We start from the raw sequence: 1,921 nt of genomic DNA, 5'->3' as shown, positions 1-1,921 counted from the left end.
AAAGGCATTCTCAATCCTCCAGCCCAACCAGAACAAATTCAGAAGAAAAGGACATGCAAGAACTTAGAAATCACACACTTCAAATTTCTACAATAATAGCAATGGAAATAAAGAAAAGAGTTCATCAGGCTATCGAAGAAATAAGATGAGAAATAATCTCTCATGTTAAAAGCAAATAATGGGGGCCAGGGAGATGGCTCAGTGGAATAATCACTTCCCTGGCAAGCACAAGGGCCTGAGTTCAATCCCTGGTTCTGCAAATAAATAAATAAATAAATAAATAAATAAAAAAAACAATCATGAAAGAATTCTTAGTATAGTTAAAGAAGACATAAATAAAAAGATAGAAGAGAATTAAAAAATGATGGAAACACTGAATCAACAATACAGGATAAAATTAGAATGCAGGGGATGGGGAGATAGTTCTGAGGTCTAAGCACCTGCCTGGCAAGCACAAGAAGTGTGTTTGATCTGTAGTACCATATGCCATGCCCACCCCTAAACACTGGGCCATCTGTGTCAGTGCAAAAAAAAAAAAAAAAAAAAAGCAGTGATAGTAGTAAATGCCTGTAATCCATGCACTGGGCAGGCTGAGACAGGAGAATCACTACAATTCTGAACTGCACAAAGAGATGCTTTACTAAAAAAAAGTATTAGAATACATGAAACATTCAAACAGATATCCAGGAAATTAAGAATTGCTTTGAAAGCTGGTGTAACTGCTTAAACAAAACTAGATAAACTTTCTGACCTCAAAATCAGCAGTGCAGCTAATAAATATGAAGTAGAAGATCACTTAAAAACTAACAAGGAAGCAGAATATAACAATTCAGCAGCTACAAGACTACATACAGGAAAATGATATAAGAATAATAGATGTCAATGAAGCAGTGGGGGACAGCACAAATGAAGGAAAAAGAGTACTTCTGAAAGTACTAGAACATTTTCCAAATGTGAGAAAAGCACCTGATATACAGATGAGAGGCATATAGAAACCAAATACCTATACTTAAAATAAATCTACACCAAGACACATAAAAATCAAGATCTCAGAAACTCATCAAAAGAATAGAATATTAAAAGCTTCTAGAGGACCAGTGAAATAGATCAGGGGACTAAGTGCTTGCTTAGGCAAACTTCAAAGACCAGGATTTTATCTGCAATACCACAAGCCATGCCAGCCTTGTCACAAGCTCACTGAGCTGCCCACCAGTTCTGGGTGTGTTGGTGTATGCCTTTAATCCCAGCACTGGGGAGGCTGAAAGCAGGATGAAATACATTTTAAAAAGTGCTAGAGAAAAAAACAGATCTCCTACAATGCAAAGCCCATTAGCATCATGGCAAATTTCTCAACATAAACTACCAAATCAAGAAGAGGTTGGAGTGTTTCAGGTCCTGAAAGAAAATAACTTCCAGCCCAGATTAATGTACCCTACAGAACTATCCAAGTCAGTGGTGAAATAAGAATGTTTCATGACTACGAACAACTGAAGAAATTCATGACCACTAAACCAACCCTACAAAGAGAACTGACAGATATTCTGGAAAGAGAAAGAAACTACCGGTCTAAGGTGCCGTTCCGAGTGGGAGGCGGCGGTGCGCGGGCCGAGTCGGCCGGGGACTGGGCCTCCGAGCTGCGCTCGCTCGCTCGCGCCACAGCGTTGGCGGACGGATTCGCGCGGTGAAGAGGGCCGTGTCTGAGCCGCTGAGAGCTGAGGACCATCCAGACGCGGTGGGGCTGAGCACACGTGGACACCGAGGGCCGGGACAGCACGGACCATGGCGTTGAAGCGGATTAATAAGGAACTTAGTGATTTGGCCCGGGACCCTCCAGCACAATGTTCTGCAGGCCCAGTTGGGGATGATATGTTCCATTGGCAAGCCACAATTATGGGACCTAATGACAGCCCATACCAAGGCG

The 1,921-nt window shown here is 41.8% G+C and overlaps 1 protein-coding gene across 3 annotated transcripts in view; it reads left to right on the top strand.

Annotated features, from left to right (window-relative positions):
• Window positions 1-1,921, top strand: part of LOC101589209 (sperm-associated antigen 6) — a 105,915-nt gene that overhangs the window by 78,461 nt on the left and 25,533 nt on the right. The gene's annotated exons all lie outside the window — the stretch shown is intronic.

Source organism: Octodon degus, unplaced genomic scaffold, assembly GCF_000260255.1.
Source record: "Octodon degus isolate 3935 unplaced genomic scaffold, OctDeg1.0 scaffold00145, whole genome shotgun sequence".
NCBI classification, from domain to species: domain Eukaryota; kingdom Metazoa; phylum Chordata; class Mammalia; order Rodentia; family Octodontidae; genus Octodon; species Octodon degus.
Note: the sequence above shows the minus strand (reverse complement) of the source record. Positions and strands in the feature narration are given on the sequence as shown.